Source organism: Eleginops maclovinus, chromosome 2, assembly GCF_036324505.1.
Source record: "Eleginops maclovinus isolate JMC-PN-2008 ecotype Puerto Natales chromosome 2, JC_Emac_rtc_rv5, whole genome shotgun sequence".
Classification (NCBI taxonomy): Eukaryota; Metazoa; Chordata; class Actinopteri; order Perciformes; family Eleginopidae; genus Eleginops; species Eleginops maclovinus.
This window is the reverse complement of record NC_086350.1, coordinates 147,166-163,515: the sequence shown is the minus strand read 5'-3', so window position 1 is coordinate 163,515 and position 16,350 is coordinate 147,166. Positions and strand designations below refer to the sequence as shown.

General features: G+C 48.4%; 1 pseudogene; it reads left to right on the top strand.

Annotated features, from left to right (window-relative positions):
• Positions 1 to 16,350, top strand: part of LOC134879346 (laminin subunit beta-1-like) — a 42,653-nt pseudogene that overhangs the window by 3,211 nt on the left and 23,092 nt on the right.

The window sequence follows — 16,350 nt, the reverse complement described above, 5'->3', positions numbered from 1 at the left end:
AATAAAGTTTTACTATGTCACCGTCCCTGTGGTGTTTAAATAAAGTTTTATTAGTCACCGTCCCTGTGGTGTTTAAATAAAGTTTTATTAGTCACCGTCCCTGTGGTGTTTAAATAAAGTTTTACTAGTCACCGTCCCTGTGGTGTTTAAATAAAGTTTTATTAGTCACCGTCCCTGTGGTGTTTAAATAAAGTTTTACTAGTCACCGTCCCTGTGGTGTTTAAATAAAGTTTTATTAGTCACCGTCCCTGTGGTGTTTAAATAAAGTTTTTTATTTCTGCAGCTTGTTGTTTCTGACTGAGACCAGAAAGGAATCTGAGGAATTCCCAGACTAACCCCGTCTCTTTTTATCTCCCCCCTGTCCCCCCCTCTCTCCTCTGTCCCACCCCCACCCGGCCCCCCAGGAGGAGAAGAAGTGCTTCCTGTGTGATTCTGAGACTCCCTACGATCAGCTGACCGGACAGACGAGCGGGCATCGAGTCGAGAACCTGGTGACCACCTTCAACAACCGGCTGAAGACCTGGTGGCAGTCAGAGAACGGTGAGGGGGGGCAGCAGGCTGAAGACCTGGTGAGGGGGAGGGGACAGCAGCCTGAAGACCTGGTGAGGGACAACAGACTGAAGACCTGGTGAGGGGGGGGGGGACAGCAGCCTGAAGACCTGGTGAGGGACAACAGACTGAAGACCTGGTGAGGGGGGGGGGACAGCAGCCTGAAGACCTGGTGAGGGACAACAGACTGAAGACCTAGTGAGGGGGGGGGGGGGGACAGCAGCCTGAAGACCTGGTGAGGGACAACAGACTGAAGACCTGGTGAGGGGGGGGGGGACAGCAGCCTGAAGACCTGGTGAGGGACAACAGACAGAAGACCTGGTGAGGGGGGGGGGGACAGCAGCCTGAAGACCTGGTGAGGGACAACAGACTGAAGACCTGGTGAGGGACAACAGACTGAAGACCTGGTGAGGGGTGGGGGGGGACAGCAGCCCGAAGACCTGGTGAAGGAAAACAGACTGAAGACCTGGTGAGGGGGGGGGACAGCAGCCTGAAGACCTGGTGAGGGACAACAGACTGAAGACCTGGTGAGGGACAACAGACTGAAGACCTGGTGAGGGACAACAGACTGAAGACCTGGTGAGGGGGGGGGGGGACAGCAGCCTGAAGACCTGGTGAGGGACAACAGACTGAAGACCTGGTGAGGGGGGGGGGGACAGCAGCCTGAAGACCTGGTGAGGGACAACAGACTGAAGACCTGGTGAGGGGGGGGGGGGGACAGCAGCCTGAAGACCTGGTGAAGGAAAACAGACAGAAGACCTGGTGAGGACAACAGACTGAAGACCTGGTGAGGGGAGGGGGGGTACAGCAGCCTGAAGACCTGGTGAAGGAAAACAGACTGAAGACCTGGTGAGGGGGGGGGGACAGCAGCCTGAAGACCTGGTGAGGGACAACAGACTGAAGACCTGGTGAGGGACAACAGACTGAAGACCTGGTGAGGGGGTGGGGGGACAGCAGCCTGAAGACCTGGTGAGGGACAACAGACTGAAGACCTGGTGAGGGGGGGGGGACAGCAGCCTGAAGACCTGGTGAGGGACAACAGACTGAAGACCTAGTGAGGGGGGGGGGGGGGACAGCAGCCTGAAGACCTGGTGAGGGACAACAGACTGAAGACCTGGTGAGGGGGGGGGACAGCAGCCTGAAGACCTGGTGAGGGACAACAGACAGAAGACCTGGTGAGGGGGGGGGGGGGGGGGCAGCAGCCTGAAGACCTGGTGAGGGACAACAGACTGAAGACCTGGTGAGGGGGGGGGGGACAGCAGCCTGAAGACCTGGTGAGGGACAACAGACTGAAGACCTGGTGAGGGACATCAGACTGAAGACCTGGTGAGGGGGGGGGGGGGACAGCAGCCTGAAGACCTGGTGAAGGAAAACAGACTGAAGACCTGGTGAGGGACAACAGACTGAAGACCTGGTGAGGGGGGGGGGACAGCAGGCTGAAGACCTGCTGAGTGGGGTGGCAGCAGACTGAACTTGCCCAGGAATACGGTCCACATGTGACCTCTTGGGCTGGGATCGAACCCAGCAACCCTCTGTGAGGAAAAGACGAAGACATGTGAGGGACCGACTGAAGCCAACAGTCGTGGGGGGGCGTGGGGTGGTGGTCACAGATTGAAGACTGTAGTTGGTGGAAGATGAACCGACGCTGCGTGCAGAGGTCTGGAGGGACAGCACCACCAACTGAACCTGGGAGGGCCGAAGTTCACGAAACCCTGGTGGGGACATGAGACTTGCAAGAGCCTGGGTGGGACGGGGGGGGACACAGCAACCGTGACAACACTGGCTGAGGACATCAGATGAAGACCTGTGAGGGTGGGGGGGACAGCACATGAAGACCTGGTGAGGGACAACAGACTGAAGACCTGTAGGGTGGGGGTACACACCTGAGACCTGAACACACTGACCATGGGGGGGGCAGAGCCTGTAAGCCCGTGGGTTGGGACAACAACGAGACCTTAGGCACACCTAGACCGGTGGGCAATCATAAGACCTGTGGGGCCACGAGGTGGTCTAACAACACTTGACACACACCTGCATCAGACCTTGAACAGATGGGGTCTACGGGGCACACTAACACACTACTGCTGAGTGGGTGACAACTTATCGCAACTCTCATTTGACCTTAGGTGGGTCAACCACAACCCTAACACCACACCACATCGGTGGGGCTCTCACATAGGTGACCCTCTCTTCAGGTGGGACGTCACCATACCACTAACCTAACTTCACTCACACCTCATCATGACCTTCAAGGTGGGTCTACACACACTACACACACCTCATCATGACCTTCAAGGTGGGTCTACACACACTACACACACCTCATCATGACCTTCAAGGTGGGTCTACACACACTACACACACCTCATCATGACCTTCAAGGTGGGTCTACACACACTACACACACCTCATCATGACCTTCAAGGTGGGTCTACACACACTACACACACCTCATCATGACCTTCAAGGTGGGTCTACACACACTACACACACCTCATCATGACCTTCAAGGTGGGTCTACACACACTACACACACCTCATCATGACCTTCAAGGTGGGTCTACACACACTACACACACCTCATCATGAGTGTTTTCATGATATTGAGTTAAGTGTTTTCATGATATTGAGTTAAGTGTTTTCATGATATTGAGTTAAGTGTTTTCATGATATTGAGTTAAGTGTTTTCATGATATTGAGTTAAGTGTTTTCATGATATTGAGTTAAGTGTTTTCATGATATTTAAGTATATTTTCCCCTCAGACGTTCCGACCCGCTGCCATGTTGATCGAGCGGTCCCCAGACTTCGGGAAGACGTGGCAGGTTTATCGTTACTTTGCTTACGACTGTGAGAGCTCGTTCCCGTCCGTCTCCCAGGGTCCCATGCAGAAGGTCGATGACGTCATCTGTGACTCGCGTTACTCCGACATCGAGCCGTCCACCGAAGGAGAGGTACTGTCCTCATGTCCCCGGATTAAAGAAAAGCCTAATCTTCCATTGATTAAACGTCCCCTTTATTGCAGGTGATTTTCAGAGTCCTGGACCCGGTGTTCAGAATTGAAGACCCCTACAGCCCCAAAATCCAGAGTAAGTCTCACTCACTACTGCCCCCTCTCCAGGGTTTCTGGTTTGTACCTATTGTTTATGATTGATCAGTTATCCGTCAGTGACGGTGTCTTGTGTTTAGACATGTTGAAGATCACCAACCTGCGGGTGAAGTTCACCAAGCTGCACACGCTGGGAGACAACCTGCTGGACTCCCGGATGGAGATCAAGGAGAAGTATTATTACGCTGTCTTCGACATGGTGGTGCGAGGAAACTGCTTCTGCTACGGACACGCCTCTGAGTGTGCCCCGGTCCAGGGCACCGACCAGACTAGCGACGGCATGGTGAGCCAGCAAAACCACGTCCAAAAGCACACTGACCCTCAAAGAAAGTCCAACAGCACCCTGTCCCTCATAGAAAGTCCAACAGCACCCTGTCCCTCATAGAAAGTCCAACAGCACCCTGTCCCTCATAGAAAGTCCAACAGCACCCTGTCCCTCAAAGAAAGTCCAACAGCACCCTGACCCTCATGGAAAGTCCAACAGCACCCTGTCCCTCAAAGAAAGTCCAACAGCACCCTGACCCTCATGGAAAGTCCAACAGCACCCTGTCCCTCATAGAAAGTCCAACAGTACCCTGCCCCCTGAATAAAGTCCAACAGGACCCTGTCCCTCATAGAAAGTCCAACAGCACCCTGACCCTCATGGAAAGTCCAACAGTACCCTGACCCTTGAATAAAGTCCAACGGGACCCTGACCCTTGAATAAAGTCCAACTGTACCCTGACCCTTGAATAAAGTCCAACTGTACCCTAACCCTAATCAGAAAGCTGAGTTTGGCTTTGGATGGATCAAAGGTTTCTGCAGTGAACACAAACAGTTAGAACTCTCATTAAACAGAAGCTGAGAAATACATCAAAAAACTAAAACTCTATGCAGATCAGAGGCTAGTCTTTCTTCAAGTCTGATGGTGGACCAGCATCAAAGGAAACAAGTCCAATCAAACAAACTGAATCTGATTTATGAATTGTTTTTTATTCAGTGAGACCTGACGGTGCTTTGTGTGCAGGTTCATGGACACTGCATGTGTAACCACAACACCAAAGGTCTGAACTGTGAGCAGTGTCAGGACTTCTACCACAACCTGCCCTGGAGACCTGCTGAGGGTCGCAACACCAACGCCTGCAAGAGTGAGTCCATTAGATCGATCCTTTTCATTCTGTACTGGTCTCTACTGCTCTTTACTGCTCTCTACTGATCCGTACTGCTCTCTACTGGTCTCTACTGAACTTTACTGCTCTTAACTGCTCTCTACTGGTCTCTACTGCTCTTTACTGCTCTCTACTGGTCTTTACTGCTCTCTACTGGTCTCTACTGAACTTTACTGCTCTTAACTGCTCTCTACTGGTCTCTATTGCTCTCTACTGCTCTCTGCTGGTCTCTACTGATCTTTACTGCTCTTTACTGGTCTCTACTGATCTGTACTGCTCTCTACTGCTCTCTGCTGGTCTCTACTGAACTTTACTGCTCTCTACTGTTCTCTACTGGTCTCTATTGCTCTCTACTGCTCTCTGCTGGTCTCTACTGATCTTTACTGCTCTTTACTGCTCTCTACTGATCTGTACTGCTCTCTACTGGTCTCTACTGGTCTCTACTGGTCTCTGCTGGTCTCTACTGATCTTTACGGCTCTTTACTGGTCTCTACTGGTCTCTACTGCTCTCTACTGGTCTCTACTGCTCCCTACTGGTCTCTACTGATCTTTACTGCTCTCTACTGGTCTCTACTGGTCTCTACTGCTCTCTGCTGGTCTCTACTGATCTTTACAGCTCTTTACTGGTCTCTACTGGTCTCTATTGCTCTCTACTGCTCTCTACTGGTCTCTACTGATCTGTACTGCGCTCTACTGCTCTCTACTGCTCTCTACTGGTCTCTACTGCTCTCTACTGGTCTCTACTGATCTTTACTGGTCTCTACTGCTCTCTACTGGTCTCTACTGCTCTCTACTGGTCTCTACTGATCTTTACTGCTCTCTACTGGTCTCTACTGGTCTCTACTGCTCCCTGCTGGTCTCTACTGATCTTTACGGCTCTCTACTGATCTGTACTGCTCTCTACTGGTCTCTACTGATCTGTACTGCTCTCTACTGGTCTGTACTGCTCTCTACTGGTCTCTACTGATCTTTGCTGCTCTTTACTGGTCTCTACTGGTCTCTATTGGTCTTTACTGCTCTCTACTGATCTGTACTGCTTTCTACTGGTCTCTACTGATCTGTACTGCTCTCTCCTGGTCTCTACTGATCTTTGCTGCTCTTTACTGGTCTCTACTGGTCTTTGCTGCTCTTTACTGGTCTCTACTGGTCTCTATTGCTCTCTACTGCTCTTTACTGCTCTCTACTGCTCTTTACTGCTCCCTACTGATCTGTACTGCTCTCTACTGGTCTCTACTGGTATTTGCTGCTCTTTACTGGTCTCTACTGGTCTCTACTGATCTTTACTGCTCTCTACTGGTCTCTACTGATCTTTACTGCTCTCTACTGGTCTCTACTGATCTTTACTGCTCTCTACTGGTCTCTACTGATCTTTGCTGCTCTTTACTGGTCTCTACTGGTCTCTATTGCTCTCTACTGCTCTCTGCTGGTCTCTACTGATCTTTATGGCTCTTTACTGGTCTCTACTGGTCTTTACTGCTCTTTATTGGTCTCTACTGGTCTCTACTGCTCTTTACTGCTCTCTACTGATCTTTACTGCTCTCTACTGATCTTTACTGCTCTCTAGGTTTCAAGGTTTCAAGGTGTTATTGGTCATATGCACAGCAGATACAGCGTATATGTTGGCAATGAAAATCTTATGTCCCATGCTCCTCCAACAACTCCACATACATGGTGCAGATAAGATAATAAAATAGTGAAAAAGAGAGAAGAATATTTACAATAACAACAATACAGATTTGAGGATGTGAAATATATACAGATGTGGAATACATTGAGAGTATTTACACACTTTACTCTGTGGAATGAGGAGGTATGAACAGATGTGTATAATACATATATATATATATATACATATATATATATATATATGTGTGTACTATAAACAGATGTGAGTAGACATTCACAGAGCTCAGGAGTTCAGTAGTCTTATAGCCTGTGGTATAAAACTGTCTCTGAGTCTGGTGGTCTTGGTCCGGATGCTGCGGTACCGTCTGCCAGACGGCAGCAGACAGAACAGATTGTTGCTGGGGTGATGGGGGTCCTTTAATATCCTACCGGCCTTCTTCCTACACCGCTGGGTGTAGAGGTCCTCCATGGATGGCAGCTCCGTCCTGGTGATGTGCTGAGCAGTTTTCACCACCCTCTGTAGAGTCTTACGGTTGAGGGCGGTGCAACTGCCATACCAGGCGGTGATGCAGCCAGTCAGGATACTCTCGATGGTGCACCTGTAGAAGTTGCAGAGTATCCTGGAGTCCATGTTGAACTTCCGCAGCCTGCGGAGGAAGAAGAGCCGCTGTCGAGCCGTCTTGGATATGACCCTGGTGTGATGTGTCCATGTCAGGTCCTCGCTGATGTTTACCCCGAGGAACCTGAAGCTGCTGACTCTCTCCACAGGAGTCCCGTCGATGGTGATGGGTGTGTGTGCCTCTCTCTGCCTCTTCCTGTAGTCCACAATCAGCTCCTTTGTTTTGCTGACGTTGAGATGGAGGTTGTTGTCCTGGCACCAAGATGTCAGGGCTCTGACCTCCTCTCTGTACGCCGTCTCGTCGCCGTCTGTGATCAGGCCGATGGCGGTCGTGTCGTCAGCAAACTTGATGATGGTGTTGGAGCTGTGTGTGGCCACGCAGTCGTGCGTGAACAGGGAGTAGAGGAGAGGGCTGAGCACACAACCCTGAGGGGCTCCGGTGTTGAGGGTCAAGGTGGAGGATGTGATGTTCCCCATCCACACTGCCTGGGATCTGCCCGTCAGGAAGCTCAGGATCCAGTCAGAGGGCACTGTTGAGCCCGAGCTTAATGATGAGCTTGGAGGGCACAATGGTGTTGAATGCTGAACTGTAGTCAATGAACAGCATTCTCACAGAAGTGTTCCTCTGGTCCAGGTGGGAGAGGGCAGTGTGGAGGGTGAGGGAGATGGCATCATCCGTGGACCTGTTTGCTCTGTAGGCAAACTGCAGGGGGTCCAGTGAGTCAGGGAGGGAGGAGGTGATAAAGGGTTTGACTAACCGCTCAAAGCACTTCATGATGATGGAGGTGAGTGCAACTGGGCGGTAGTCATTGAGGCAGATGGGTTTTGTCTTTTTGGGGACAGGGACAATGATGGACTCTTTAAAACATGTGGGGACTACAGACTGGAGCAGTGACCTATTGAAAATGTCTGTGAACACATCTGCCAGCTGAACTGCACACACCTTGAGAGCACGGCCAGGGATGCCATCAGGTCCTGGAGCCCTGTGTGCGTTGATCCTTTCCAGAGATCTACACACATCTGCACTGGTTAAAACCAGTGAGCAGGGATCCTGGGCCTTTTGTGCCTCCACAGCCGGGGGCTTCTCAAAGCGTGCATAAAATGTGTTCAGTTCATCTGGGAGAGATGCAGACACTTCCTCAGCACCACTCGTTGCTCTCTCTCTACTGCTCTCTGCTGGTCTCTACTGCTCTCTGCTGGTCTCTACTGATCTTTACGGCTCTTTACTGGTCTTTACTGGTCTCTACTGGTCTCTACTGCTGTCTACTGCTCTCTGCTGGTCTCTGCTGGTCTCTACTGATCTTTACTGCTCTTTACTGGTCTTTACTGGTCTCTACTGCTGTCTACTGCTCTCTGCTGATCTTTACTGCTCTTTACTGGTCTTTACTGGTCTCTACTGCTCTCTACTGATCTTTACTGCTCTTTACTGGTCTTTACTGGTCTCTACTGCTGTCTACTGATCTTTACTGCTCTTTACTGGTCTTTACTGGTCTCTACTGCTGTCTACTGATCTTTACTGCTCTTTACTGGTCTTTACTGGTCTCTACTGCTGTCTACTGCTCTCTGCTGATCTTTACTGATCTTTACTGCTCTCTGCTGCTCTCTGCTGCTCTCTCTGCTCTCTACTGATCTTTACTGCTCTCTACTGGTCTCTGCTGGTTTCTACTGCTCTTTACTGCTCTTTACTGGTCTCTGCTGGTTTCTACTGATCTCTACTGCTCTTTACTGCTCTCTCCTGGTCTCTACTGATCTTTACTGGTCTCTACTGGCCTCTACTGATCTTTACTGCTCTTTACTGCTCTCTTCTGGTCTCTACTGATCTTTACAGCTCTCTACTGGTCTCTACTGCTCTCCACTGCCCTCTACTGGTCTCTGAGTGTCCTCTCTTCTTTGATGGTGTCTGCAGAATGTAACTGTAACCAGCACTCGGACTCATGTCACTTCGACGAGGCGGTGTTCGTGGCGTCAGGAAACGTCAGCGGGGGGGTCTGTGACGATTGTCAACACAACACGGCAGGAAACAGCTGTGAGCGATGCAGACCGTTCTACTTCCAACATCTGGAGAGGGACGTACGGGACCCCAACATCTGCCAACGTAAGTACACACAGAGAGTACACACAGAGTACCCAGAGAGTACACAGAATACACGGAGTACACATAGAGTACCCAGAGAGTACACAGAGAGTACCCAGAGAGTACACAGAATACACAGAGTACCCAGAGAGTACACAGAGAGTACACACAGAGTACACACAGAGTACACAGAATACACAGAGTACACAAAGAGTACCCAGAGAGTACCCAGAGAGTACACAGAGAGTACACACAGAGTACACACAATACACACAGAGTACACACAATACACACAGAGTACACACAGAGAGTACACACAGAGTACACACAGAGTACACATAGAGTACCCAGAGAGTACACAGAGAGTACCCAGAGAGTACACAGAATACACAGAGTACCCAGAGAGTACACAGAGAGTACACACAGAGTACACACAGAGTACACAGAATACACAGAGTACACGAAGAGCACCCAGAGAGTACCCAGAGAGTACACACAGAGTACACACAGAGTACACACAATACACACAGAGTACACACAGAGAGTACACACAGAGTACACACAGAGTACACATAGAGTACCCAGAGAGTACACAGAGAGTACCCAGAGAGTACACAGAATACACAGAGTACCCAGAGAGTACACAGAGAGTACACACAGAGAGTACACACAGAGTACACACAGAGTACACAGAGAGTACACACAGAGTACACACAGAGTACACAGAATACACAGAGTACACAAAGAGTACCCAGAGAGTACCCAGAGAGTACACACAGAGTACACACAGAGTACACACAATACACACAGAGTACACACAGAGTACACACAATACACACAGAGTACACACAGAGTACACACAATACACACAGAGTACACACAGAGTACACACAATACACACAGAGTACACACAGAGTACACACAATACACACAGAGTACACACAGAGTACACACAGAGTACACACAGAGTACACACAGAGTACACACAGAGTACACACAGCGCTGCGTGATGCATTTACTCTCCTGAGGTTCACAGAAATACTTCCTTTACCACAGGGACAGGGCCCTATTAACCGTGTGTGTGTGTGTGTGTGTGTGTGTGTGTGTGTGTGTGTGTGTGTGTGTGTGTAGCCTGCAGCTGTGATCCAGTTGGTTCTCTGAATGAAGGTCTCTGTGATTCGCTGACGGACGTGCGGCTCGGGCTGATCTCTGGTCAGTGTCGCTGTCGAGTCAACGTGGAGGGAGAGCGCTGCGAGCGCTGCAGGCACAACACGTACGGCCTGAGCCGGGGGGGCTGCACGGGTATGAGTATTAGTACTGTGTTTCAGTGTGTATTACTGTGTTTCAGTGTGTATTAGTACTGTGTTTCAGTGTGTATTAGTACTGTGTTTCAGTGTGTATTAGTACTGTGTTTCAGTGTGTATTAGTACTGTGTTTCAGTGTGTATTATTACTGTGTTTCAGTGTGTATTAGTACTGTGTTTCAGTGTGTATTAGCACTGTGTTTCAGTGTGTATTAGTACTGTGTTTCAGTGTGTATTATTACTGTGTTTCAGTGTGTATTAGTACTGTGTTTCAGTGTGTATTAGTACTGTGTTTCAGTGTGTATTACTGTGTTTCAGTGTGTATTAGTACTGTGTTTCAGTGTGTATTAGTACTGTGTTTCAGTGTGTATTACTGTGTTTCAGTGTGTATTAGTACTGTGTTTCAGTGTGTATTAGTACTGTGTTTCAGTGTGTATTACTGTGTTTCAGTGTGTATTAGTACTGTGTTTCAGTGCGTATTATTACTGTGTTTCAGTGTGTATTAGTACTGTGTTTCAGTGTGTATTAGTACTGTGTTTCAGTGTGTATTATTACTGTGTTTCAGTGTGTACCTGCAGCTCTTTGGGAACACTTCCTGGAGAAAATACCTGCGACAGTGAAACAGGAAGTTGTTTCTGTAAACGTCTGGTGATTGGACGAGACTGTGACCAGTGTGTGGTGAGAAAATCCACATTGAATAAGTGTTTCCTCATAGTCTTCTTTACAATCTGAGGTAATACATCCAGAGAGAAGCAGGAACATGTTCTCAAAGACTTCTATACAATCTGAGGAGTCGTGTGTGTGTTTCAGGCTGAATACTGGGGTCTCAGTAATGATATGGACGGCTGCAGACCGTGTGACTGTGATCTCGGGGGAGCCGTCAACAACCAGTGAGTCCACATGTTTAATATAGAGGCTGTTTAAAGGTGAACATGATGCTCCGCACACACAGGGTAAGCATGTCGCTGCTGCTGGATCCACACACTGCCGATCATCGGATATACCATGTAAAGACGCTGCAGGAACACCACACAGCAGACCCTCAGTGCTGCAGCTCTTCTTCTGCGGTCTTAGGGCAGACTGGAAGACACAGGGCACCTTTAAAATAACACTACCAATTCATCTGTGCTTAAAATATCCCACTATCCATCGTTCAGTTTCTATTGTCTTTGCTTTTTTAGTTCTTAACTTTGTGTGTGTGTGTGTGTGTGTAGGTGCAACCAGGTGAGCGGTCAGTGTGTGTGCAGGGATCACATGTTTGGCCGGCGCTGTGATCAGGTGGAGTCGGGTTTCTACTTCATGGCTCTGGATCACTACACCTACGAGGCAGAGGACGCCCTCTTCGGACCGGTGAGTCTCTGCTGATCAGCTGAGTAATCAGAACTAAACCATGATACAAATATACCTTCCTCCCAACGAGAAGAACAAGATGAATAAACTGTTGTCATAGTAACGTGACTTAAATCTTTCAGCTGGTTTCTAAAACACTTTATAGTTCAGATGTCTTCTGAGGTTCCTCAGGGATCTGTGTTGGGACCACTGATTTTTCCATGTTTCGCAAGCATTAGCCCTCTGTGGTTCTGCAGGGAGTGTCTGTGGTGCAGCGGCCCCACCCTCTAGACCGCAGTCCCACCTGGACAGGTGTGGGCCTGGTCAACGTTCCTGAGGGAGCCTTCCTGGAGTTCACGGTGGACAATATCCCCCACTCCATGGAGTACGACATCCTCATCCGCTACGAGCCTCAGGTAGGACTCCGCCCGGCAGAACACCAACATGTGATTGGGTGCTGGCGGACAGGTGTAGCTTCCTGCATGCGGCGGGAGGAGGGGGCTCCCAGAGTAGAATACCAAGTAAAGTGTGTGTGTGTGTGTGTGTGTGTGTGTGTGTGTGTTGGGGCCACAGCTGCCAGACCAATGGGAGGAGGTCCTGATGACCGTGCTGAGACCTGGACCAATCAGAGCAGACAGTCGCTGCGTCAACACCGTTCCCGACGACGACCACCAGACGACCTCCCTGCACCCCGGCTCCCGGTAATAACACTGTGTATTATGGTCTGTATAACACTGTGTGTTATGGTCTGTATAACACTGTGTATTATGGTCTGTATAACACTGTGTATTATGGTCTGTATAACACTGTGTATTATGGTCTGTATAACACTGTGTATTATGGTCTGTATAACACTGTGTATTATGGTCTGTATAACACTGTGTATTATGGTCTGTATAACACTGTGTATTATGGACTGTATTCAGACACGTGTCCCTGTCCCGCCCGGTGTGTTTCGAGGCGTCTCTGAACTACACGGTGCGTCTCAGTCTGCCACTGTACTCTCCTCTCAGTGAAGTGCAGTCTCCATACACACTGATCGATTCGGTGAGGACATCACACACACACACACACACACACACACACACACACACACACACACACACACACACACACACACACACACACACACACACACACACACACACACACACACACACACACACACACTAATGTCTCAGTCTCTTCTTATTCTTCTGCAGATCGTGCTGATGCCTCACTGTAAGAACCTGGAGATCTTCTCTTCAGAGGGGGGGTACTCCAGTGGAAACAACGGCTGGGAAACGTTTCAGCGTTACCGCTGTCTGGAAAATAGTCAGAGCGTCATCAAGTCTCAGACCACCGACATCTGCAGGAACTTCATCTTCAGCATCTCCGCCATGCTGCACCAGGGAGCAAAAGGTAGGCACCTTAAAGGGTGCACCTTAAAGACTCCACCTTAAAGACTCCACCTTAAAGGGTCCACCTTAAAGAGTCCACCTTAAAGAGTCCACCTTAAAGAGTCCACCTTAAAGACTCCACCTTAAAGGGTTCACCTTAAAGAGTCCACCTTAAAGACTCCACCTTAAAGGGTCCACCTTAAAGAGTTCACCTTAAAGAGTCCACCTTAAAGAGTCCACCTTAAAGACTCCACCTTAAAGACTCCACCTTAAAGGGTCCACCTTAAAGAGTCCACCTTAAAGAGTCCACCTTAAAGAGTCCACCTTAAAGAGTCCACCTTAAAGGGTCCACCTTAAAGAGTCCACCTTAAAGACTCCACCTTAAAGACTCCACCTTAAAGAGTCCACCTTAAAGACTCCACCTTAAAGGGTCCACCTTAAAGACTCCACCTTAAAGAGTCCACCTTAAAGACTCCACCTTAAAGGGTTCACCTTAAAGGGTTCACCTTAAAGAGTTCACCTTAAAGAGTCCACCTTAAAGGGTCCACCTTAAAGGGTCCACCTTAAAGAGTTCACCTTAAAGAGTCCACCTTAAAGAGTCCACCTTAAAGACTCCACCTTAAAGACTCCACCTTAAAGGGTCCACCTTAAAGACTCCACCTTAAAGAGTCCACCTTAAAGACTCCACCTTAAAGAGTTCACCTTAAAGAGTCCACCTTAAAGACTCCACCTTAAAGGGTTCACCTTAAAGGGTCCACCTTAAAGACTCCACCTTAAAGAGTCCACCTTAAAGACTCCACCTTAAAGACTCCACCTTAAAGGGTCCACCTTAAAGAGTTCACCTTAAAGAGTCCACCTTAAAGAGTCCACCTTAAAGACTCCACCTTAAAGACTCCACCTTAAAGAGTCCACCTTAAAGAATCCACCTTAAAGAGTCCACCTTAAAGAGTCCACCTTAAAGACTCCACCTTAAAGAGTCCACCTTAAAGGGTCCACCTTAAAGAGTCCACCTTAAAGAGTCCACCTTAAAGACTCCACCTTAAAGACTCCACCTTAAAGAGTTCACCTTAAAGGGTTCACCTTAAAGGGTCCACCTTAAAGACTCCACCTTAAAGAGTCCACCTTAAAGGGTTCACCTTAAAGAGTTCACCTTAAAGAGTTCACCTTAAAGAGTTCACCTTAAAGACTCCACCTTAAAGACTCCACCTTAAAGGGTCCACCTTAAAGACTCCACCTTAAAGAGTCCACCTTAAAGGGTCCACCTTAAAGAATCCACCTTAAAGAGTTCACCTTAAAGAGTTCACCTTAAAGAGTTCACCTTAAAGACTCCACCTTAAAGACTCCACCTTAAAGGGTCCACCTTAAAGACTCCACCTTAAAGAGTCCACCTTAAAGAATCCACCTTAAAGAGTTCACCTTAAAGAGTTCACCTTAAAGAGTCCACCTTAAAGAGTTCACCTTAAAGAGTTCACCTTAAAGACTCCACCTTAAAGGGTCCACCTTAAAGGGTCCACCTTAAAGAATCCACCTTAAAGAATTCACCTTAAAGGGTCCACCTTAAAGACTCCACCTTAAAGAGTCCACCTTAAAGACTCCACCTTAAAGACTCCACCTTAAAGGGTCCACCTTAAAGAATCCACCTTAAAGAGTTCACCTTAAAGAGCCCACCTTAAAGACTCCACCTTAAAGGGTCCACCTTAAAGAGTCCACCTTAAAGAGTTCACCTTAAAGGGTCCACCTTAAAGGGTCCACCTTAAAGACTCCACCTTAAAGGGTCCACCTTAAAGAATCCACCTTAAAGAGTTCACCTTAAAGGGTCCACCTTAAAGACTCCACCTTAAAGACTCCACCTTAAAGACTCCACCTTAAAGGGTCCACCTTAAAGGGTCCACCTTAAAGACTCCACCTTAAAGGGTCCACCTTAAAGAATCCACCTTAAAGACTCCACCTTAAAGGGTCCACCTTAAAGACTCCACCTTAAAGGGTCCACCTTAAAGAGTCCACCTTAAAGGGTTCACCTTAAAGACTCCACCTTAAAGGGTCCACCTTAAAGAGTCCACCTTAAAGGGTCCACCTTAAAGGGTCCACCTTAAAGAGTTCACCTTAAAGAGTTCACCTTAAAGGGTCCACCTTAAAGAGTCCACCTTAAAGACTCCACCTTAAAGGGTCCACCTTAAAGACTCCACCTTAAAGACTCCACCTTAAAGACTCCACCTTAAAGAGTCCACCTTAAAGGGTCCACCTTAAAGGGTCCACCTTAAAGAGTCCACCTTAAAGAGTTCACCTTAAAGACTCCACCTTAAAGGGTCCCACCTTAAAGGGTCCACCTTAAAGAATCCACCTTAAAGAGTTCACCTTAAGGGTCCACCTTAAAGACTCCACCTTAAAGACTCCACCTTAAAGACTCCACCTTAAAGACTCCACCTTAAAGACGTCCACCTTAAAGACTCCACCTTAAAGGGTCCACCTTAAAGACTCCACCTTAAAGGGTCCACCTTAAAGAATCCACCTTAAAGACTCCACCTTAAAGGGTCCACCTTAAAGACTCCACCTTAAAGGGTCCACCTTAAAGAGTTCACCTTAAAGACTCCACCTTAAAGGGTCCACCTTAAAGACTCCACCTAAAGGGGTCCACCTTAAAAGACTCCACCTTAAAGACTCCACCTTAAAGGGTCCACCTTAAAGAATCCACCTTAAAGACTCCACCTTAAAGGGTCCACCTTAAACGACTCACAACTTAAAGGGTCCACCTTAAAGAGTCACCTTAAAGACTCCACCTTAAAGGGTCCACCTTAAAGGGTCCACCTTAAAGGAGTCACCTTAAAGGGTCCACCTTAAAGACTCCACCTTAAAGACTCCACCTTAAAGACTCCACCTAAAGACTCCACCTTAAAGCTCAATCCACCTTAAAGACTCCACCTTAAAGGGTCCACCTTAAAGACTCCACCTTAAAGTGGTCCACCTTAAAGAATCCACCTTAAAGACTCCACCTTAAAGAGTTCACCTTAAAGACTTCCACCTTAAAGGGTCCACCTTAAAGATCCTCCTTAAAGACTCCACCTTAAAGGGTCCACCTTAAAGACTCCACCTTAAAGGGTCCACCTTAAAGGGTCCACCTTAAAGACTCCACCTTAAAGGGTCCACCTTAAAGAATCCACCTTAAAGACTCCACCTTAAAGAGTTCACCTTAAAGAGTTCACCTTAAAGAGTTCACCT